General features: G+C 37.5%; 1 protein-coding gene across 7 annotated transcripts in view; it reads right to left on the reverse strand.

Annotated features, from left to right (window-relative positions):
* Positions 1-22,928, reverse strand: part of LOC128733852 (formin-like protein) — a 110,018-nt gene extending 87,090 nt beyond the window's left edge. For 4 of the 7 annotated variants that reach the window (XM_053827684.1, XM_053827682.1, XM_053827678.1 and 1 more), the window contains exon 1: positions 22,641-22,928. The gene's annotated coding sequence lies outside the window, so the exon portion shown is untranslated. Of the gene's footprint in view, positions 1-173; positions 665-21,915; positions 22,431-22,455; positions 22,525-22,640 lie in introns of those variants that run through there. The other 3 variants (XM_053827679.1, XM_053827685.1, XM_053827681.1) reach the window with 3 other exon arrangements.
* Positions 22,929-25,239: the final 2,311 nt, after the last annotated feature.

Raw genomic sequence — 25,239 nt, forward strand, 5'->3', positions numbered from 1 at the left:
TGCTCGCAGTGTTCACCACCGAAATAGAAGCTAAACTCTCGCTTCCGGTGCTGGCGATGAGTGGAAAAAGGCCCTCGGAGTAACGCGTACTCCCCGGAGCTCCGGATGACCACCCACGCCAACGCAGCCGCTGCCGGTCCTAATTCGAACCCACCGAATCGAACACTTCCTACCGTCGGTCGGTCGTCTGCACCAGTGTCAGTGCCAGTGTCTGTTCGCCTTCACCGTCGGACTTGATGTGGAACGTTGAAAATTGATCGCAGTTTAATAATCCAACCCGATACATGGGCCTAGTTCTATACGCCCATTTTGTCCAGACCAGGCCGATGGATGTAATTTTCTGTAAACTGATGGGCGCAGGCTGCTTGAACGCAGAACAGGTTGAGGTATTATGGGGCTCCTCTTCCTTGCGGACACACAACCGTATAGCGAAAGCAGATGGTTCCTGATGGTAAGCCTGTATCGATTTGCAACATGGATTTCGAGCTAGCGGTCACTGCCTCCAAGCGCATTCAGCGCAATTCGGTCGCGGAACGCGGCTGAACTGCCAACTGCCAACGTAGGCCGATTGTTTTTTTGCTGCGATGTTTGTTTTTTTGGTTTCGCTTCTATGCAGTACACCAATGAATACCGGACCAGACCGAAGGATGGGCCTGTTGTAGTGCTGAAATAAACGAAATCGAAGTAAATTGGTTAGAATTGGTGTGCGGAAACGCGGACTTGAATGAGAAATTTTGTTTATTATAAATTGAAGATTGTACATTCAGTCATACCTACTAGTTCAGAACAGAATTTTAGTTTTGTATAAAGACTACATACATTTAATATTATACATTTGAGAGGCTTGGAGCGATTTTGAGCTTAATAAGGGATCATTTTCTTTTATGGCCTTTATAGGGGGTTTACAGCGATTCTGAACAATTTGGGATCATTTTCTTTTTTGACTTTTACAAGGGGTTTAGAGCGATCCTGAGCTTAATTTAGGGACATTTTCTTTTTTTGGAAATACACTTTATTATACACAAGGATATATAAAAAAGCGGTAGTTTGGTCCGTATGTGAGGCTGCATACTACAATCATAAAAAATCTACAATCTTAGATAAAATAGGGTATATTCGGTAATAATTGTCGGTCAGACGTCGTCCGACGCAAACGAACCATTTGCCTGCATCCGTCTGACACAGTCTAACCGGGCAGTCATTATCCTGGTCACATAAGAGATTGTCGCATACAAAACGCATACAAAAAAATCTGACTCTTCATTTCCCAGTGCTGTCTACCACCCGGAGTACACTCCCCTAAAGCTGATCCCTCAAACCCATCAGGGAGAAAAGTTTTCTTTCAAGTTAGAATAAGATTGGAGCAAAATTGAGGCAATTTAAAAAAGTAAATATTGGAATATTGTAACACATGAGAAACCTGTATGTTATTGAAACGGGTACAAACTATTACATGGAGACGAATATAGCAGAGGAACTGAGTATAAGAAAAATAAAGCTTAAATATGTGATAAATCTATGAAACAAAGACATAGAGATTTGCGCTCTTCGGCAAAAATATGAATTTCGAGAGCTCCAATAGTTGCCTGGAACAATGTATTCTTGTAAAATTCAATTAACGAAAGATACATACAAAAATCTTTACTAATCTTTAGCGCATTTTCAAAAAAATTCTATGACTCTGACCCCCGATAGAGATAGAAATTTCATTTTCTCAGCAAAGCTGTTTGTTTTTATATTTTCTACAGCCTTACCGAAGAAACCATACCTCTATCGCCTAACACTAAAAAGTGTTTTGATTTTATCATGGTACACCCTGACTAACTTTTGGCACTTTCAGTTTATGTGGGGCATTTATACGAACAAATGTTCCGAAAAGACTATATTACTCAAATGAAAGCATCTTTGCTTTGCGTTAAGGGGGGACCCTACTCTGGAAGACCGAAAAATAATAGATTTTCGTAAAAAAAATTCAGATGCTAGAATTATAGTTGAGTGTTGGGGTATTATGGCTATTGGTTAAGGTATATTTGAAGATATATTTTGTATTTTTTGGACACCAGAATAGTGTTTATTATGCTGGTGGCAGGTGAGCGCATGAATGCCCTCCAGAAAATAGTTAGATTTCAGGGATGATTTTGAAGCTTTAGGTCAATACCTAAATTGTTACGTAGCGGTTTTTGAAAATTCGAAAAATTACCAAAATGGCGGCAATTTTTCCAAAAGAAAGGTGTTTTTTCACCAAAAATCACCAATTAAGAGCTCATAAAAAATTGAGATATCAAAAAACCGCTACGTAACAATTGAGATAATTCATTTTTACATGCTGAAAACAAATTTAAGCCAAATCGGTCCCCCAGATTCTGAGATACACGTACCGCCACAGCTAAAGAAACATGGTTTCGGGGAAACGCGTTCAAAGTTTCGTACAGCAATGGACTTCCCTCGAGGTAACTCCACAATATTTGCCGTAAGTTTTCAACGAGATCCGTTATCAAAAAATCCTTTTGGCATGACATTTCTGAAGGCATAAGCGACTCGAAAATGCAAAAAAAAATAAAATTCTATTTTTCCGTCTTTCCAGAGTAGGGTTCCCCCTTAAGAAAAAGTTCCACTTTTCACCCTATTGGACCATAGTGCACTGGTGTGAAGTACACTATCACACGTTTGAAGTGTTGTTGATATAAATAATTGAGCGGTTATACATTAAACTTTACGATTTTAGAATGCTAAAATTAGAGCAAACTAACAACGAATCTAAATACAGTGGTAACCCGATTTTGTCACTCCCCGATTTTGTCACCCCCGATTTTGTCACGTTTTTGACCCGATTTTGTCACCCCCGATTTTGTCACCCCCGATTTTGTCACGTTTTTGACCCGATTTTGTCACTTCATTGAAATCGATTTTGAAAATCATTTTCAAACATGTCAAATGTGTTAAAACACTGTGAAAAGAACTGTGTTGATTTTCGTGGAGTTTCCACAAAAGTTGTTTCTTATCTCCATAACTGTAATAGCTAGAAGGTCACTTTCTTTGGCAAAGTTCTTTATAATAATCTTCTCAAAAATTTTGTAGAACATTGTTTTGCTCTCTCTCTTACTACTTGAAAAATAAATTTTCTATCTTACTTTTAGGGGGGTTAATCAAAGAATCGTTCATACCATAAGAAAGAGCTTTTTACGCTATGAAATTTTTCTGAACATAGTCAACCAGTATAATCAACCATTTCGGCGCAATTAAAAACGCGTGTTTTCATACCTGTGGGACCTCACAGCACAGGTGACAAATGTCCACAGAGAGGTAGAAAGAAGTGCGAAAGGTCCTAAAATTGATCAGAATGAAATATATGTAGTTCGGTCTAAGTTATCTGCAAAAAAATAAAAATTGAAAAAATACCCGATTTTGTCACTGTCCCGTTTTTGTGACCCCTAAATTCATCATGGGGGTGACAAAATCAGGTCATTACTATATATACTTTTCTATACTTAAATCTATACCTATAAAGAAGGATTTCTGTCTGTCTGTCTGTCTGTCCGTATGTTCCTTATAGAATCGAAAACTACTGAACTAATCGGCATGAAAATATGCATGTAGAGGTTTTTTGAGGCCAGGAAAGGTTTTAGTGATGGTTAGAAACCCCTCCCCCACTAAGAGAGGGGGCTCCCATACAAATGAAACACAAATTTCTGCATAACTCGACAACTAATCAAGCAAATAGAACAAAATTCGGCATGTGGGTGTTTTCGGTGACAAGAATTTATTCTATGGTAAATTGAGACCCCTCCCCTCTTTATAAGGGGAATTATAACTCCTCTCCTCTTTAAAAGGGGGGGCTTCCATATAAATTTCCTCATAACTCGAGAACTAATCAAGCAAATTGAACCAAATTTGGCATGTGAAGGTTTTCGAGGGCAAGAATATTTTCTATAGTAAATTAGGACCCCTCCCCACTTTAAAAGGGGGGGCTCCTGTACCAAAGAAACACAATTTTCCTCATAACTCGAGAAGTAATTAAGCAAATGGAACCAAATTTGGGATGTGGGTGTTTTGGGAGACAAAAATTTTTTCTATGATAAATTGGGACCCCTCCCCGTTTTAGGAGGGGGGGATCCTATACACATGAAATACAAATTTCCTCATAACTGAAGAATTAATCAAGCAAATGGAACCAAATTTGGCATGTGAAAGTTTTCTAGGGCATAAATATTTTCTATGGTGAATTAGGACCCCTCCCAACTTTAATAGGGGGGCTCCTATACAAACGAATTACAAATTTCCTCATAACTCGAGAACTAATCAAGCAAATGGAACAAAATTTGGCACGTGGGTGTTTTTGGAGACAAAATTTTTTTCTATGATGAATTGGGACCCCTACCCACTGTAGGAGGAGGGGCTCCTATACAAATTAAATTCAAATTTCCTCATAACTCGAGAACTAATCAAGCAAATATAACCAAATTTGGCATGTGGAGGTTTCTGGAGGCAAAAATATTTTCTATGGTGAATTAGAACCCCTCCCAACTTTAAGAGGGGGTGCTTCTACACAAATGAAATACAAATTTCCTCATAATTCGAGAACTAATCAAGCAAATGGAACCATATTTGGCATGTGGGTGTTTTTGGAGGCAACCATTTTTTCTATTGTGAATTAGGACCCCTTACCTTTTTAAGAGGGGGGGGGGGCTCTCATACAAACGAAATACAAATTTCCTCATAACTCTAGAACTAATCAAGCAAATGGAACCAAATTTGACATGTAAGTGGTTTTGGACGCAAGATTTTTTTCTATGGTGAATTGAGACCCCTCTCTTCTTTAGAAAGCGAGTTATGGCCCATCTCCCCTTTAAGAGGGTGGGCTTCCATACAAATAAAATGCAAATTTCCTCTTATCTCGAGAACTAATCAATCAAATGGAACCAAATTTGGCATATGGGAGTTTAAGATGGCAGAAATTTTTTCTATGGTGAATTACGACCCCTTCCCCTTTTAAGAGGGGAGCTCCCATACAACTGAAATTCAAATTTCCTTATAACTTGAGAACTAATCAAGCAAATGGAACCAAATTTGGCATGTGGGAGATTTTGGAGTCTTGAATTTATTTTACGATAGTTAGAGACCTCTCACCCCTGTGGTAGGGGGATATGGACTCTCATACAAATAGAACAGAAATTTTTGCGAAACTCAAAAACTAATCGAACTCGAGAAATTCGAGATTCTTCCATAAAACATTAGTCAATACAAGACCGCAAAAACTATCTATAGTAACACTAGATCATCTAGGTTTTAGGACGAGACGGTCGCGAGTGTTGCCGGTGATCCGCCGTCGGAAGCGCCGCCCACTGGGGGGCTTGCAAAACTCGAGATTGTGACAAAGATCATCCGAGATTCATGATTTATGTACAACACAGGTTAATTTGTGGCAATACGAAGTTTGTCGGGTCAGCTAGTGACTCATAAAAACCACATACCTTTCACAAGCTTGCAGCAAATTATTATTATTCTAATTACCACATATGTTTGTGGTCTTTGAAAACCGTTCACCGTGAATCGTTTGTGACTTAAGTCAACAGTTTAATACGTTATTTAATTATCTGGAAATTATTTAAGCGTTAACATATATTAGAATCGACGACGCTCACTCTCCTTGATGTTGTATAATTGACTGCACCTGCACATAAAGAAACTGTCTATGAGCGCAGTAATTAACCCATTTATACGAAAACTGTTTAAAATCTTTTAGAGATGTCGTTTTGTGAGCTCTTTAATTTTATTTTTTACTCATCGAAATACATTTTTTGCAAGTATTACAATTCTATAGGCTTTTAAAGATAATTAGAAAAATATTACATTTAATTGTACTACACAGTATGTTACTATCTTTTAACAAATGAGGGTATTTGAACACTTCAAAGCTGCCGTTTTATTTAAGAAGAATAGACATCCTTTAACTCAAAGCATAGAAATTGTGATACTTTCTAATTACCAAAAGCACTTCTACCTTCACTGGCTAACAGTGATAGACAGTGGCACAAACAATCTCTTTTGTGCTGTGGTTATTGGCAAATTTCCAGAAACACAAAACAAACCGCTGTGCTGAGCTGACAGGAAAAGTTTTCCGAAAACATTTCTCATCCCTGTGCATTTTGCCGTAAATTCGAATTGGGTCGTCAAACTGCATTTGCATCTTTGCCGGTTTTATTTCGCTAGTGCCTGCCTGGAATGACCACACTTTTATAAGTCCGCGTAAAATGGAACCACTAAGTCTCCGAAGCGGAGAGGATCGAAGTCAGGAATGCCACGGCAATCAATCTTTCTCATCTCCCTCGGGTCTTGTTAGTGCGCGCTACACGGTACGGTATAACAGCCTTTGTGACCAATGAAAGCCAAAGAGTGAAAAAAAACTAGAAAAGAATGTTAATTCAAAAATATTTTCCATGGCTATTTGTTGCTTATTCCCGCGCGTGGACCGCACTGTCTCCGGCGGGATCGGCCCTTAAAGCCCGTTCTGATGCGTTTGGTGTGTTGGATCTTGTCTGTGGTGTTATGTATTGATCCATTTGTCAATGGTTTTCATTAGAGTTTTTAAAAATTGATTCGGGGCAATTTGGTAGATATATTTTAGCAATGTGAAATTTAAAGTTTCAGAAATTTGAATTTATAGAACATATGTACCGAAAATATATCATTATTATCACAGCAAAGGTTGGAGCAAAACATCACAGCAGCGACAGTGCCGGTTTGTAGCCGGTCTAAAGGCGGACACTTTTGTAAGCGAGAGGGCTTCACCTTTCCGAAGATTAAAAGATCTACAGGCTTTAAGCCTCGAAGTGTTTATCGAACTTACGACCGTAGGTTCAACACCAGGAAGCTAGCCTAGCCTAGCTAGCTAGCCAAGCTAGAGTGCTAACTCCAAACAGAAAAGCCGGTTTTGGTTGAATCCAGCTTGCTCGAAACCACCACCGCAGCACCGACCGGCCGGAGTCTTCTCGTTCCTACGCATAGTGCGAAAGGCAAGCGGCCGTTATGTCAACAACCGACAGAAGCCAGTAAGACTGCATCGGCAGGGAAATAAATTTCGCGTCTATGGCCATAACAGAGCGGCTTTAAAATGAACCGTTTGAAACTGACGGTGGCTGAGTTAGTAGCGTGCGTTTTGTCTTTCGCCATGAGACAGTTATACTGCAAAAAAAAAAAACGAGAGAAAGAAAAACATTCCTCGATTGTTTTCAGCATAAATATGGTGAGCACTACATTTGCTGTTGACATGAGAATAATTTTTTTCAACGTCAAAATGTTATGATGCAGCAATTATCGCCTAAATGGAAATCAAACAATAGTTAAGAGATCGATCAAATTAATCAGTTAATGGGTATTTCATTTCATTTCATTTGCATTTATTGTCCGATAGCGTATAAAGGCAAGCCTTTTTTTATCTGCTATTTCCGATCTTATTAAGTCAGTTTTGTACAGTCTTCTTTTATAAATAACTAGCTGACCCGACAAACTTCGTATTGCCACAAATTAACCTGTGTTGTACATAAATCATGAATCTCGGATGATCTTTGTCACAATCTCGAGTTTTGCAAGCCCCCCAGTGGGCGGCACTTCCGACGGCGGGTCACCGGCAACACTCGCGACCGTCTCGTCCTGAATGATCTAGTGTTACTTTAGATAGTTTTTGTGATCTTGTATTGACTAATGTTTTATGGAAGAGTCTCGAATTTCTCGAGTTCGATTAGTTTTTGAGTTTCGCAAAAATTTCTGTTTTATTTGTATGAGAGTCCATATCCCCCTACCACAGGGGTGAGAGGTCTCTAACTATCGTAAAATAAATTCAAGGCTCCAAAATCTCCCACATGCCAAATGTGGTTCCATTTGCTTGATTAGTTCTCAAGTTATAAGGAAATTTGAATTTCATTTGTATGGGAGCTCCCCTCTTAAAAGGGGAAGGGGTCGTAATTCACCATAGAAAAAATTTCTGCCATGTAAAACACCCACATGCCAAATTTGGTTCCATTTGATTGATTGGTTCTCGAGATAAGAGGAAATTTGCATTTCATTTGTATGGCAGCCCACCCTCTTAAAGGGGAGATGGGCCATAACTCGCTTTTTAAAGAAGAGAGGGGTCTCAATTCACCATAGAAAAAAATCTTGCGTCCAAAACCACTTACATGTCAAATTTGGTTCCATTTGCTTGATTAGTTCTCGAGTTATGAGGAAATTTGTTTTTCATTTGTATAGGAGCCCCCCCTCCTAAAGTGGGGAGGGGTCCCAATTCATCATAGAAAAAAAATTTGTCTCCAAAAACACCCACGTGCCAAATTTGGTTCCAGTTGCTTGATTAGTTCTCGAGTTATGAGGAAATTTGTATTTCGTTTGTATAGGAGCCCCCCTCTTATAGTGGGGAGGGGTTCTAATTTACCATAGAAAATATTCATGCCCTAGAAAACTTTCACATGCCAAATAAGGTTCCATTTGCTTGATTGATTCTCGAGTTATGAGGAAATTTGCATTTTATTTGTATAGGAGCCCCCCTTCCTAAAGTGGGGAGGGGTCCCAATTCATAATAGAAAAAAATTTTGTCTCCAAAAACACCCACGTGCCAAATTTTGTTTCATTTGCTTGATTAGTTCTCGAGTTATGAGGTAATTTGTATTTCGTTTGTATAGGAGCCCCCCCTTTTAAAGTGGGGAGGGGTCCTTATTCACCAAAGAAAATATTCTTGCCCTCGAAAACTTTCACATGCCAAATTTTGTTCCATTTGCTTGATTAGTTCTTCAGTTATGAGGAAATTTGTATTTCATTTGTATAGGAGCCCCCCTCCTAAAGTGGGGAGGGGTCCCAGTTCATCATAGAAAAAGTTTTTGTCTCCAAAAACACCCACGTGCCAAATTTGGTTCCATTTGCTTGATTAGTTCTTGAGTTATGAGGAAATTTGTATTTCGTTTGTATAGGAGCCCCCCCTCTTAAAGTTGGGAGGGGTCCCATTTCACCATATAAAATATTCATGCCCTAGAAAACTTTCACATGCCAAATATGGTTCCATTTGCTTGAGTAATTCTCGAGTTATGAGGAAATTTGCATTTCATTTGTATAGGAGCTCCCCTTCCTAAAGTGGGGAGGGGTCCCAATTCATGATAGAAAAAATTTTTGTCTCCAAAAACACCCACGTGCCAAATTTGGTTCCATTTGCTTAATTACTTCTCGAGTTATGAGGAAAATTGTGTTTCTTTGGTACAGGAGCCCCCCCTCTTAAAGTGGGGAGGGGTCCTAATTTACTATAGAAAATATTCTTGCCCTCGAAAACCTTCACATGCCAAATTTGGTTCCATTTGCTTGATTAGTTCTCGAGTTATGAGGAAATTTGTATGGAAGCCCCCCCCTTTTAAAGAGGAGAGGAGTTATAATTCCCCTTATAAAGAGGGGAGGGGTCTCAATTTACCATAGAATAACTTCTTGTCACCGAAGACACCCACATGCCAAATTTTGTGCTATTTGCTTGATTAGTTGTCGAGTTATGCAGAAATTTGTGTTTCATTTGTATGGGAGCCCCCCCTCTTAGTGGGGGGAGGGGTTTCTAACCATCACTAAAACCTTTCCTGGCCCCGAAAAACCTCTACATGCATATTTTCATGCCGATTGGTTCAGTAGTTTTCGATTCTATAAGGAACATACGGACAGACAGACAGACAGACAGAAATCCTTCTTTATAGGTATAGATACTAATAAACTAATTTGTATTACTAATGTCGGTTCCAATAATCTAGTAAGCCCCTCTTAAAAATGCTTCTGACGGTATGAGAACTACGATGATGCTGAGTATGTTTATATCAACTTTTTATTTTCAATGTAAAGCGCAAGACTGTGCTTAATGTCTTCACACTTTCTCATGCATTTTTCTGCTAGTTTGCCTTTGTGTTAACACAAAAAGCTGCGATCCTGAAATTTCAGCAGATCATCATCAGAATGAAACGTAAAGGAAACGAATAAATATCACTGATGAGACATAAGATGTGCAGTAAAAGAACTATGAAGCGAACGAGGGTGGTTCTGAATAAAACTTGTTCATTTGTTTTGTATCATTGTATTTTGTCAAATGAAGACATCCAGTGGATGTGCGTTTGTGCACTAATTTGACATTCAAAAGTAATTAAACGGATAAAGTTTCACTACCCTAACAAAAAAATGTATCCTTTGTTGCTGGTAACATTAGGCTGTACTGCTGGCAGATCAGAACGTGGGATGAAGACTGGAAGTATCGTAAGAATCCGGCTTCGAAGTTGCATTTATAGAAGCAGGCTAGACTGACGAGAGCATAACGTTGCCATAGCATATGGTGTTACATCGAGCCATGAACGATGCTAATTTGTTTGCTTTTCAGCATAATCGTGTGCAGCATGGGAGAAATGTGTGTGCTATGGTGCAGCAATGGTGGATTGTGTCTGAGTCATTTCTGTGAACTTCCGAGCAAGAGGTTAAGGATTCGAAAAATTTCCGGCTGTAATGACGTTGAATACATGGTGAACGCTTGTTCTATTCCTTTTTATAAGATTAACAATGTAACCCAAAAGGTGAAATAACGTCGAGCACGAGCAAGAAGTGTGCTAAATAATATTCGTCTAGTGCCAGTTTGGCAAGTAAATCTTGTACTAAGCTCATGACTGGTAAAAAATGCATGGTTCTTCCGTTTTTGGTAATATTTCTTTAGGGTTTACGAAAGAAAAATCTGAGCAAACCACAGAGTGCTTGATGTATAATTTCTCCTGAGTAAAAGTACGAAAATGGAAAACTTCTCCATCCAACCGTACCTGTCCAGTGAACGAACACACCGGCCGCAACGCATACAACACAAGTCGACCACAAATTCTACTGTCCAATTTTTCACTCCTAATGCACAGAAGAAGCAAAACTATGGCTTCAAAATTATAATAACTTTAAATGGAAGCAGTAATAATTGTGCATTCCTAACAGTTCAATTATATGAAAAGTCCACCGTAAGTGGAAAAAATGAGTTAATCACAGCAAACGATCAAGAATTTCTCAAACTAACTTCTAATTTTATCCTTCTCCAGTAGCATAGAGTGCTGAGCTATTCGTCGCCAATTCGGTGAGTGTGTCGCTCGGCATCTTCACGACGTGGCCGGCCCACCGCAGCCTCCCGACTTTCGTTAGACGTACGGTAAAAATCTCTGCAATTAGTGCCTGCAGCTCGTGATTCATATGCCTCAGTTACTATCCGCTTTCAGTTTGTGGGCCGCCAAATATCTGCAGCACCTTCCGAAACTCGACAAGGGTGCGCATGCCCTCCGTAAGCGGCGTTACAGCTTCAAGTCCAGTTCAAAAGTAGTGTATTTTGAAGATGCGATACTCTTGAAAACCTGCTCAATTTGTACACCCAACGAACACAACAGTTTAATACAATTCGCAGTCGATAGCTCTGGCGGAGGCATTGATAATCAATTCTAGACCATAATTGAAATGCGGAAGCAACAGGGACTTAAATAGTTTTAATTTCATAGAGAGTGGTAACATAGATGCAGTCAATTTTAAATGTCGTAAACCCAAGTAAATTTTACTACATTGTGCATTTACCTGATCATCCCATTCTAGATCTTGTTGGAAAATTACCCCCAAAATAGATATCTTTGAAATATAACTAATTTTCTCTCGATTAATTACTATGTCTGGCAAAAGTGTTGGACGTTGTCTACGTGATATGTACATAGTTTTAGTTTTAGAGGAATTAATGGGAAGCAAATTTCTTTCAGACCACGAGAATACATTTGAGAGATCATTATTTACAAGTCGGGACATTTCACTAACTGAAAGCTGTGACGAAGACAAATAGATTTGGACATTGTCAGCAAAAATATGAATATTACAAAATTTTAACACGGCAAATCGTTGATAAAAAGAGAAAAAAGCAGTGGCCCTAGAACTGATCCTTGTGGGACACCAGAAATAATGGGTATTTCACTGGAAAGTTGACCCTCAACTTCTACAGCTTGGTATCGATTATTCAAGTATGAAAATATCAGGTTGACTGCATCACGAGAGAAATTAAATTGATGAGAGAGTTTCTTCAAAAGTTTCACATGAGACACCCTGTCGAATGCTTTCGAAAAATCGATAAGAAGAAGAAAAGCAATTCTTTTCTTATCTACGGCTTTGTGAATGTCATCATGGACTTTGAGAAGAGCTGAAGTTGTACTATGTTTTGCACGAAAGCCAGATTGATGGGGAGTAAGTAAATTGTAATCTTGAATATATTCGAGAATTCGCTTCTTGATAACCTTTTCGAAAGCTTTAGACAAAGAACATAAAATGCTTATCGGACGTAAGTTATTCAGATCAGCACCACGTGGTTTTTTTCGCAGGGGGATAATTTTAGAAGTCATCTACGAAGCTTAAGAGTTGGTTGCTTTTACTGAAAATCTCTTTGATGGCTGCTCGTCGGATAGCGATATTAAATAGCATGTATGATGAACCTTGTCACCATGTCTCGAAGGGACTCGAGAGTGTCCCCGAGATGTACACGAAGCACATGACTTGATCCAATGTTGCTCTGATCAGTCGCGTCAAGTTGTCCTGAAAACCGTGTTCGTGCATAATTTGCCATAACTGGTCTCGATTGACTGTATCATGTGCTGCTTTGAAATCAATAAAGATATGATGCGTGAGCACATTGTACTCACGATGGAAACAAAATTGGTCCGCAGTGGCGCGAATTCTCCTCGAATCCTTGTACTATTGGTAACAGCGGGTGTAACAGGATCTGGAAGAGTACCTTGTAGCCGACGTTTGCCAGCGTTATACCGCGGTAGTTGTAACAGTCGAGCCGATTACTCTTTTGTAGATGTTTGTCGAACTCTTTAAAACACAATTTTCTCCGGAAGAAACTATTGAATTAAAAGGAGGAAAAACTACTTTTTCCTCTAAATTAGGGAGCCACTCTTAGCGCGATACTATCGTGTGCGACCGCGTCTGACTCCATTGATGAATCAGAAGAGAAAGAAGTTCTTTCTCTCTCTTTCGGATTCAGGTATCATTCGAAGGGAGAGCAAACGATTGAACTTTAATGTAGAGAAAAACAATATTATAAGCAAAAACCTGATTTAATCCACCTAGTGGTGAAAGGAACCTTTGTTATACGGTCTTACTTGCAATTTGAGATAGAAATCGTCACGTTTGGTTTGGTAAGTTGTTACTAATGAGGGTAAGTGCAAGTAAAAGTAAGTTGTAAGATGAAATATTATTCTTTAACATATACATTGCGTAGTAAAGGTCTAGTTAATAGGTTTTTGAACTATGCATAATTTCCTGTAACTCCATTCTATTTGATTCACAACAATAAAGTTTTCTTGAATAAATTTCATCAATTTTTATGAACCTTCGGTTACTTACGTTGTTGTATTTTGTACACCATATGTAGGTTTTTGAATGCCATATTGTTATATAGTTACAAATCGTATATTACGTATATACTAACGTATATTCTTAAATAAACTTGTTATGAGCAAAATGTCAGAATTATTCTATGCATTAATACTTTAAATTGTTAGGAAAATAGATTAGCATAAACCGACATCACAGAAACGAAGCAAGTAGCATGTGAGGTGTACCGCAATTGGCCCCAACTGGAATTTTCTTTCGTTTCTTCATATGGAAAAATAATGTCTGTGTGCAGCAAAACTACCAGCAAATGTAAAGTGTTTAAAATGTATTCGTCTGTTGGTAGTCGAGTAATTCGGGGTCAAAATCAGGGTATTTTTTATAATCAAAGTTCTACAGTTCGTAAACAAGGAAACATAGAGGTATACTATGTTCAGCATAGTTGTGTATTTGTATTATTTGTAATACATGAAAAAGTCATACAACAATTACAAAAAGAGCTAAAATAGAAAAACTGATTTTTCAAATTCATATACAATAAATAAGATCTCTTCGTTGAAGAGATAGAAGGTTACTGTCTTCAGCAAAATTTCTTGTAATAATATGCTCTAAAAGTTTGCAGAACACATCAATGTGTTATATTGAAACTGAAGGAAAATAATTTTTTTATTTCACTTTTAGGGGGATTAATCAAAATTCAAATTCTACCAGACGATAGAGCTTTCAATTTCAAGAAACTCTTCCAAAGGTTCGATAAACTTAAAACCAAGTTCTCTTAGTCAAAACTCTAGTGCGCACGTTTTCTTTGGTTTTGGGCTATTGTGCGCGCGCGAACTGTGTTACAAAAGTTGGCGCGAGTGTTCGAGGGTTAATATCTTTTGACCGGTAAAACCAATTCTTATGAAATTTTGCATATATATTCGTAGTGTGGAAACCTCTCGTTTGATATTAAAATAATTGAAATTAGGTTATTTTTCTTGGTTAAAATCATAATAAATTATTGTTAATTTTGGTGTGGTGTATTGAATTACTCATAACTTTCAAATTAAACATCCAATCAAAAAACCATTCAATAGTGATCTATCCGGCTATATTACCAGCCAAATGAAGCTAATAGCACAAAAATCGGTTTGGCCATCTCTGAGAAACAGGCGATCATTTGAACCTTGTCAAAACTGGTTTTTTAAGCATAACTTTTAAACCACTTGTTTGTTTTCAATAAAAATTAGCGTGAAGTTTAGCAATAGTAAGAGCTTTTATTTGGTACTAAGATCGATGAAATCGGTTATGTGGTTCCGGAGAAAATCGAGTCACGTAATTTTCACATTTTTGCTTATAACTTTTAAACTAAAAGTCAGACCACGAAACCATTTAATAGTGATATACTAGGTAAAAATACCTTTCAAATAAAAGTTATAGCAGACGAATCGGTTCAGCCATCTCCGAGAAATAGTCGATTGAAAATTGAAGCGCACACACATACACACATACACACACACACACACACACACAGACATTGCTCATTCGTCGAACCTGATCGATTGGTATATGTGACACGGCCCTCCGGGCCTCAGATCGACTTCGTGTTTTTCGACCAATTCCTAAACCTTTGTTATATTGTATAACAAAGGTAAAAAAATACAAGGTAATAAGATTTGCGCTGCAAGATTAATTTTGAAAGTAGACTATATTTTGTATACAAATTAGCTCAACTCGAAAGCTGTCCTCTATGCTCGGACATGAAAAAATGATTTATTAAAACCTGCATCGATAGAAGAAAAAGATCCACGAACAATTTAAAACTCCGATACAAATCTTGTTAGTGCAGTCCTTGCAGGTTTGCTGTACAAAAGTTGAGTAAAGTTCTATTCACATAATTTTTTGTTTGAGTGTTCTGGTAATGCGGAATGCACGTGAAAATGTACTCGCTAACTCCATTTACAAGGCACGTTGATAGGTTGACATCAAACTGATATTTTGCCGCAATTTTTTCCTGATATTTTCTACCTTTTGCATTGCTTAACTAATGTTATTTCACATAGGAATCAAAGATATAGCAATTCTAGACGAAGTAAGCAAATTTCGCTGATTACTTTACTGTCCGGTCATAGAGGACAAGTTGGTGTCCGACCGTAAAGGACACGGCACAGTTTTAAAAAATCAAGTTTCAAAATCTTGTATTTTTATGTCAGATTTAAACTGTTTCAGAAAACAACTTTATCAAGCCACCGTTCAGAAATATGACATCTTTTATTTATAAAAAATATTTTCAACTGCACTTTTATGAAATTTACTCGATTCTCTTTGTTTTATTGGTTGAACCGTTCGAAAGTTCTCATTACTTTAGCTTTTGAAACAAAGATGTCATAATTGGGACACCATGAAATCTTGCAGTTTACTACTGTTACATGCTTTCCGAATATATTTATAAAGCTTTGTTTTTGAAAAATCCTAGTGTCCTAGGCCATAGAGGCTGTCCGGCCATATGAGACTTCCCCCTATTAGAGAGATAACTATTGATCCAATTCCATACGGTTTACCAAGATTCTATTTTATACAGAACATCAAGCAGTTGCTATCTAACAGTTGTTTTAAATGCTCTGTTAAAATCGAGAAAAACTGCCACAGTATTATTACCCTTTTCAATATTGGACTTCCAATTAAGTAATATCAAGTTAATAGCTGTCTCCTTGGAATGATTTTTTCTAAATCCTGACTAATGCTCAGGTATTTTGGGAATTTACAAAACTCAGATGTTCAAAACCAGGAGCGCAGCGAGCAAGATGGTTAGACCAGGTGGAGCGAGATCTGGCGGAGAGTACTCGGTGTCCGAGGAATTGGAGAGCGGTAGCCCTCAACCGAGTTACGTGGAGAAACTTTGTTTAACAGGCTTTGTCTTAGGACGGTAAGCCACCTAAGTAAGTAAGTAAGATGTTCAAAACTAGCTGTTCTTTGACAATGATTCCAACAATTTTTTTTTCTTGAAACTCTCATATTATAATAGCTCTGTATTGTGTTACATTTTTTGTGTTGCTATTTTTCCAGAGTCTCGGGACCAAACCCACTGCTAAACTAGTATTTCTAATTTGCACTTATGTCTTTTGTTTGCATAAATGCATCCTTGAAAACTTACTTTAGTGGACACTGGAACTTGTTTGGGCACTGCTTGTTTATCTTATTCTTCTATCCCATCGAATATTATTGTACGAGAAGATTCATTTTTAGGATTTGTGAATCTTTGTATAGTTTCCCACATTTTTTTCTCTAGAGTAGTTTTATTCTTGGCCCAAATATACTTATTTCAATTATTTTGTGCCTTACTTCTTCTGTGCTTTTTATTTAATGGAACACACATTCTCTTCATCTGGGGTATTTCATTGGTGACAAACTACTACAACAATTTGTGTTTAAATTTTTATGGTGTACTGACTTAGCAACATTGTTTTAAGCATTACAATATAATTCTTGACAAAATTTTACTATCTTACCAGGCTCGTCTTTGTAAACAATAAGAAGAAATTTGTACGTCAAGTTAACTCTGCCTTAGGAGACTACATAGGTCACGTTGGTTGTATCTTTTCCGCATTTTACTTTTAAGAATTCGTTATTAAATGCTCACTTAATGTATTGTGATTGCGGATAGTAATAGATAACACATATCGTTTCATGCTCAGTTTGGCTCAATATCAGCTTCACAATTTGCATAATTAACAAAAACTATATCTATACTTGTACGGCTTTGTTGTGTAACACAAGTGTCTTTATTCACAATTTGTCCATGTCCATATACCATTACTCGTCCTAATTCTCTTCTATCATTAATCGAATTGTAATTGATGTTGAAATCATCACATGTTATGCTATAAGTTTTCTTAGGAAGGTGACATCACTTGCATTGTGAGAGTGAAATACACCTCCAACAATATCATATTTGTTACAAATCTTTACTTTCAAGCCTACAAACTAGTTTTCGTTGCCTTTTACAGTTGATGCTACTATTGTGCTCTGGTAATTTATGTTTTAGGTGTATTGTTACACCACATGTATGTCTAGATTGTAACAAACAATTAAATCTGATATACCCTTCAATTGAGAATGTTGCGGCGCATGCTTTGTCAGTCTCAGTTAACATCAAAATAGATGGCCTGTTCTCGTGCACAATACATCGAATTTTGTAGTCAATTTGGCATAATTGACATACATAATTAAAAACTTTTTTTTTGCTTTTTACTAAGTCAATAAATCGTTTTGCCTTACGTTGCCTCTTTTTGAACATTTCACACTCGCAGTCCAATGCCGAGTGTCAAATATCCAAAGTTAAAATCGATTTTTTTGGTGAAATTTGTCGTAGTTGATACAATTTTATAAACTGACTGCACATTCTATTAAATCATGATTTTTGGCGGATATGGGACAGCAAACGTTCTATCTTTTGTCCATTATTCCAAAATTTACCCAGTACGCTACTCCAAACGTCTTCAAATATTTTATATATATCCCGACAAACATTCACCTTCTTTTTCATTATAGCAGTCTCAAACGTAACCGCGTCTACTTCTAAAATTGACACCATTAAATTTCTTTTTCACTGTTCATTATTGAATAGGCTGTATGAATAAGAGTTAGAACAAACTCTCCCATACGATTTACACGGGCAAAGCAAAGCAAACTGTTTTATTAATACGAACTAATGTCTATACGTTAATGTCTGCTTTGTCATGTATATCATTTTGTTTGATTAGACTATTCATAAATTTACTGCCACCAATATCGCCCTCAGTAATCGTTCTAAGTTTGCGAATTCGAATCAATGCAAATCTGATTTAATATGACTTCCATATGTTACAGCCGCCCATGATACGAGAATATGCGTTATTGAGAATGCTACACACAAAGGCCGAAATACTGGTATTTTTAGAGTATTATCAGTTGTAATCCCGTCGTGTGACTGTGTGAGCCATGTATAAAAATTATAATTATAATTGTTCCGGTTTTTTGTTTCTCAAAAAACGGAAGTCTATCTTGGCAAATTGATGAAGGCGACGTGAGTTCTTTTGGCAGTTCAAAAACAGAGATACAAATACTATGATGCTATGAATATGCTAGCTAATGGAATTTATCATCAGATCATTGTACTGAAGAGGCAATATCCTCCGATGGTTGTGGCAGTTGTTGCGCTGGCGCATTTCATTCACGATGGACAATATGATTGGCGGGTGGAGGGAATCCGAACAATCAATTAGAAAGGAGATTTTAGACAAACCGGGAATTGAAAATTTCCCATTTTAAGCACATTTAACGAATTCAACTACTAAATCAAGTTTATACATTTTATATTACGTGATTTCATTGGTAATAAACAGTCATAAATCATTAGACTCAACAAGAACTCTTGTAGGTAATTCTATCGATTTCGAAACATTCATTGCACGGCGGCAATCGAATCCCACACCTTTATTTAAAGCTTTCGAATAATGGCACCGCTTGACATGCTACATTGGCCGTAAACAGGGAACCGTCTGTTGACACTGTGTACGATCCAACCATTTGCAGACAAGTAGCCAGAAAAGGCCTGGGGCCAAACGGGGGACGGCGCGTAACTCTTTTGCCAGTCGCGGGGCCGCCACCGCCGCCGCCGCCACACCATCGTCGGGGAGTTGCATGCTCGTAAATGCACATTGAATTGCGAGACCATTTCGACACGCAGTTTGCGGACCGGTTCCAGTCCAACCAATACTACAAAATTGCTACGGGTGCATTCTGATGCATTGCATTCGTTTTCATACAAAGTTGTAGCAAATATTTAAAAAAATGCCCTACAGTTTTGCCACAATCAAAAGTCTGGAAATGTAGAAATTGTTCAATGAACCTTAATACAATAAACTTTACAGCAATTTCGATCACTAGACGTTAACTGCATATAAAAAACTGTGTGTGAATGGATGGATCCCTCGCACATTGTTATAGAAACGAAGAGAGTCCTTTACTCGTGTACATAGCACAATAAACGGATACACACGCACACGTTACCGAAACCGGTTGGTCCTTTTTCATGGATGGCTCGAGTCCGATTATCACACCTCCCAAAGTTTCCCTTTGCACAATCAAGCCTTGGTTATGTGTCTTTCGTTTCCCATTAACTGATTCAATTATGTTGCTATTAAAGAGTGCAGCTTTGTTACAATCAGCATTGCATTTTCCTTTCTAATCCATCGCGATTGTCCGTAACAACAGTTATTTGTGTGGATATTCCACATACTAATTTAGATCGCCGTGGAGCAAGAACCGTGCTGTCAAACTTTTTGAGTGGTAATCATAATGAAAAGTGAATAATCTTTTATTTAACTAATAGGTGAGTGATTCAAAGTGAAATGATTAAACGTTCAACCTGACTCTCTCCAATTTTAATAAAACTTTCAACATATCTTCAGTGAATGAACCCAGTTTTTTAATGGTCAATTGATCATTGCGATCCAAGACTAATTTTCATAAAAGGCGTATTTATTTTGCCATATAAAACTTAACAGAAGAGCAAAGCTGGGGGCTTAAACGACTTGACCGTTCTTTATCAACAGATTTCGCGGCCGACTGTACAGGCCAGTTACGGGGCTGGTGCAAAAATCCTACTGACCCTATCTAGCAGCCCCGCCTAGCCAAGATTCGAACATACGACGACTGACTTGTCAGACCAACATCGCACCTCGAAGCTAATTGGGCGGCCAGAATTGAACAGAATCGTAACTCAAAAATTATGGATAGTTGCGAAATGGTGTCTAAGAAAAGTTGATGACAAGCAAATAGAATTTAAAGAAAAATACACTAAATTTAAAATAAAATTATTTTAAAAAATCTATAAAAATTTAAAGTATAAAAATCTTTTTCGTCGTAGGGGAAGGGCGGTAAAGACGGACACCTTAAGGTAAAGACTCAATATCTACTCAAATATAACTGTATTGATCCCAATTTTCGTATAAACTGAACCTTTAAGTCTCTGTCTAATAAAGTTACAACGTGTGCTGGAAAATTTCTTCCAAAATTTATGCTTTTTTTAATATTATAAACATCATGTATAAATCAGAGTTTCTGCGCATGGGCGGGAAAGACGGACACTTGATATGGGAAAGACGGACACTCGCAAAAAGATGTCACGCGTCGTTGAATTATCAGTATTAAGAAAAATTAACATATTTCATCATGTATTTAGGAAAGAATTGGTTTGGGAAAACCCCCTTCCCGATCCCTCCTTTGAGCGAGAAAATAGAATGGTTCCTTTCAATATTTTAATTAGTGACGAATTAATCGTTTCTAAAAGTTGGCTCATTTCAACTGTTATATGACTTCTGGTTACTTTTACATATATAATATGTAAGTATTTGCAATGTTAAATCGTTGTTGGGCAAAATGGGTTCAAAATCTGTGGGTCCGCCTTTCCCTACCGTTGGGTGCCCGTCTTTCCCGACTTGGATACCATTTTTTCAAACTTCAATTACTTTTTACTGAATATTCAAACATTCACTAGGTTTCCAATAGATATTCAGTGAAAGATCAAACTAACGCAATGGCGTCGGTTTAGCATGAATATGTTGTTTTTTAACGATTTACCAGCTATTTTCTTCACACACAAAATTACATCGGTTAGCATATATACGCATTTTTTCTTTGTTTTGCTTATAAATTTGTCAGCTAGGCTGCTAAAAATCAGCAGTTTAGTTCAAAAGTGTTAATTCAATCTATAGAAACATTTCCCATCATTGATTTGCTTCAAAAAATTATTGTTTATAAAATATGACAAGTGTCCGTCTTTCCCGCAGTGTCCGTCTTTACCGCCCTTCCCCTACGTTTTATTTTCTGCAAATACTCAAAGTATGCTATTTATAAGACAGTTTTGAATATTTTTTTCCCAACGGAACAAAAGAATTGGTCGAAATAATTGTTACTCAATCTGTTTTTAGTATTTTTTCAGAAATTTGATTTAATTTATGCAATCATTCTTTTATTAAAGGGTTTAATTTTTGCAATGATGCTGCTAGTAGAAGCATTCAATCTAGTACTAATTTATAACGTTACAAATTTACAAAATTTACAGAGCAAATGAGTAGCAATGCCATATGACATATGTTTGAATAGAAATTCTATTATAAATTTTTCAATATGTTTCTTTAGTAAAAATCAATGTAATTCTGCAGGTAAAGTGTTGCTTTACAACAAAACACAAAGAAAATGTTTGAAAAGAAAATTTAGAAATCTGCCATTTGACTAACGTTAGTGATAACTTCTTCAGTGGAAGTTTATAAATTGCTCAAGTCGTTATTCACGCGAAGGATATGTTCCGCGTAAATTCCGAAAATCGTAAAAAACGCGTAAATTCCCAAATTGGCGTTAAAGTTCGACTTCAGTGCATACCTATCTAGCTGGATATCACGGATGACTTAATTATTGATACCTAGTTGTGACAAAATTATTTTAAAACAAATATCTAAGAATTAAAACTGATTGAATTTGATAATGCTACAAACTTACCGTTCTGCCCAGGCTGGCAACGCTGTAGTCTAGGAAACGCTTTTCTAACAAGCAAGCCTCCGCTCCGTGCATGCACAACTTTCGAGAATCACTATCACACCAGCCCGGCACGGCAGCAACAGACGATTCAAACAAACGGTAGAGCAACTGAGCTGCTATAGAGGGTAGCGCAGATGAACGCATCACCAACAAGAACACGACGATAAAGGCGAACAACACACACTGCGGAACGGCAGCAGAGCCACCAAACTGAGCGAGCGAACGATCGGAACAGAACGAAAGAACACACTGGATTTAGATTGCGATAATATACCGCTCGTTGGTGTTCAAATTCCAAGAATCATTCAACAGGAATGTGTGGTTATGCAGTCTGGTAGAAATCAGACACTGGCAATTTCGGTTTTCACATTCATGTTGGACCGGCACTAAATCACAGAGTTATACGCTTGCAACTGTATTTCATTTAATCTAATACATTGGGTCTCCAAGAAAAAATAACTAAAATTATTTTGTTTCTTCGTTCATTCACAAAAAACGCACGGATTTTTGACACCATGAATAAAAAAAACTGCCAAAATCAACAGGTAACTTCGATGTGCAATTTTCGATCTGTTAGGAAGATCATTGTTATTAAGAATTTTGAGATTCGAACCGAAGATAGCTTAAGCACCACCTATTCTATCCAACCGAAGTACACTAAGCAATCGAATCATGATTTCACTTACAATATGCATTCAAGTACTGGAAGCGTAGTTTCTTTTTCTTTTCTGATTAATAAGAGTAGTAACACTAGCAATAAGACGATCGCGAGAACAACTCAAACATGCCGAGCTCCGGCTAGTGGTATGTGCTCAGCGGGGAATGTACATTTCAAACTCAGCTACACAAAACATAACACAACGCCGTGTATACACTACACCAAACACCACACAGTGTTCAGTTCAATCACATATCCGGCATTAAAACAATTACAGACATCACTCTTCGGAACGGGAAATCGACCTCGCGTCACAACATTCTCCAGCCAACTGACTCAACTGTGTCCGTGTTGTGATCTGTAAAGCGGCTGGTTTGGTATGGTTGGAGAACGACGGCAAAAGCTGAACAAACATAACTGAAGCAACCGACACGCACACTACGATGATAGAATTGCGCTCCGGCACTGTGGTGAGTAAATATCAAATTGGCAAAAAAATTATTCTAATATGAACAAAATATTTAATACTTTTGGGACGTTTTAGAATATTATGCAATTCTGCCTACACATTTTTATTAAAATACGGAATATCAATTTAAATTTTTATTTTTTATACATTATGGAGTGGGCAGAGTTTCATAAAAAATCCATGTGACAATAAGTTAAGAATTTTTTAATGAAAACGATAATTATAAAATTAGAGGTCTCCTATTTTCCCAAGAAACTTCGAGAAAATACGGATGAAATTCTGAGACCATTCGGTCTAAATCTGTAACGTATACGCACCAATTCTGCGCATGGTTCCTTATTCTGCGTACCGCATATTTTCCTTGAAGGCAATCAATGAGAAATGGTAAGGCTGCTAGGAAGGACGGTATCCCGGTTGAGCTTCTAAAAACGGGAAGCGAGCGGCTGTACGGGCTGTACCACCGAGTCTTGCCAGGATCTGAGAACCAGGTTTTTGCTCAGTAAATGCTCAATTGACTACAGCGCCTCAACTAAACAGAATTCGAAAAAGTAGTGTAAAGGGCGATCGTAGAGCTTATTATTATCTACACTATTGTTGAAGAAAGTATGGTTTTATTTTTTGTATTTACGGCGCTATGCGATTGCTACCCCGTTGGTAGCCAAATGAGCGCTCTTTTTGCTACCAACGGGGTATCAGCCCCATAGCGCCGTAAATAAAAAAGATAGAAATATACTTTCTTCAACAATAATGTAGATAATAATTAGCTCTACAATCGCCCTTTACACTACTTTTTCGAATTCTGTTTAGTTGAGGCGCTGTAGTCAAATGAGCATCTACTGAGCAAAAAACCGAGAATGAAGCCTGCTGAGAACCAACGGCAGAGAAATAGTTGGATCATTCGCTTACTTACTTATGTGTCCATGTCCGCCGGTCCGGTAGAACAAAGGGATGAAATCAGAGATTTCCACTGCTGACGGTTACCCGTCATGGCTTTTACCTGTCGGCAGGACAGGTTCTCGTCTACAGCCCGGATGTCGTTGGCTAAGCGGCGTCGCTATGAGCCTCTGGGTCTGCCTCTTTTACGCTGTCCTTATGCATTCCAGTCAGAGGTGGGCACAATTCCGCTAATCCGCTAACAGCTAATTAGCTCAGCTAACATTTCGGTTAGCGGTTAGCGTTTTCGCTAACTTTTATTAGCGTTAGCGTTTTGGTTAGCTTCCGCTAAATTTATGCACCACTTAATAAACCGCTAACTTTTTTTGGCAGAAGAAAATTTTTTGAGAAATATCGCACAGGTTTAAGTCGCAGGGTTTAAAGTTCCAAACTTTTGTACGCGGACTCAAATAAATCGATATATAATAAATTTGAGGCCTCGTACATTTACAGAAAGCATTCCGGGAGATTTTTCAATTTTCTCGGACATCACTTGTTTTATAAATTCATATCAATGCAATAAAGTTTTCTCAACAACCAAAGAAAATTATTATCTGCAAAATAGTTTTTCACAAAACTTTCTATGGCAGCGGAAAACTCAGAAACCAACTTTAAAAAACTTTACCGCACCTTCTGATTCTAATCCTTTTATTCTGATTTCATTGTATTTTTATTGAAAACTTGAAATTTGATTACCAGATGCGCCATTACTGGTAGTAGGGTAAGCGCTACTACTTTGAAAATGCATGTCTCAGGAACCAATCATGTAATAAAGCAAATATTTTCAAACGAAAATGTAACTTTTAACATGGGATACAAATACAACACGTATGGTTCTTTCAAACATAAAAAATATTTACCTCTTGCCGACCGATTTCGGGTAAACAGTTGCTCATCGACATGATGTCCAACTGTAAACCCAACAAAGTGTAAGCGACTTTTTTTAAGCAATCCAGAGAAAATGCTATTTGGAAATCACAATCACAAAAATTTTCACAGCGATGGAAAACTTCAATGAAAAATCGAGAAAGCTATGTCTTGCCACATGAAAATATTTTTTACCCTTTTTAGTGTGCTAATGTGGTAAGTGACAATATTTTTTGAAATATTTTTCGTGAATGCCTGCAATTTTTTGCACGGAATTAATTCATGTACTTTTTCTTAGACCTTTGCAACGATGACTTTCTTTTATTGCAGAAATTAGCATTGATCAAAGTATTGCCAA

Source organism: Sabethes cyaneus, chromosome 2 (assembly GCF_943734655.1).
Source record: "Sabethes cyaneus chromosome 2, idSabCyanKW18_F2, whole genome shotgun sequence".
Taxonomy (NCBI): Eukaryota; Metazoa; Arthropoda; class Insecta; order Diptera; family Culicidae; genus Sabethes; species Sabethes cyaneus.